Below are 226 nucleotides of genomic sequence, written 5' to 3'. Positions count from 1 at the left end.
GCTTAATCGACTCCGCTATCTATAAGGATCAAGAATATATATACTTTATAGGGTCGGAAAATTATATTATAGAAATTACAAACGGAATGACAAACTTATATATACCCTCCTCACGAAAGTGAAGGGTATAACTAGAACAGAACTAGAACAGAACTAGAACAGAACTAGAACAGAACTAGAACAGAACTAGAACAGAACTAGAACAGAACTAGAACAGAACTAGAAC

Source organism: Lucilia cuprina, chromosome 3 (assembly GCF_022045245.1).
Source record: "Lucilia cuprina isolate Lc7/37 chromosome 3, ASM2204524v1, whole genome shotgun sequence".
Lineage (NCBI taxonomy): Eukaryota > Metazoa > Arthropoda > Insecta > Diptera > Calliphoridae > Lucilia > Lucilia cuprina.
This window is presented reverse-complemented; position numbering follows the sequence as displayed.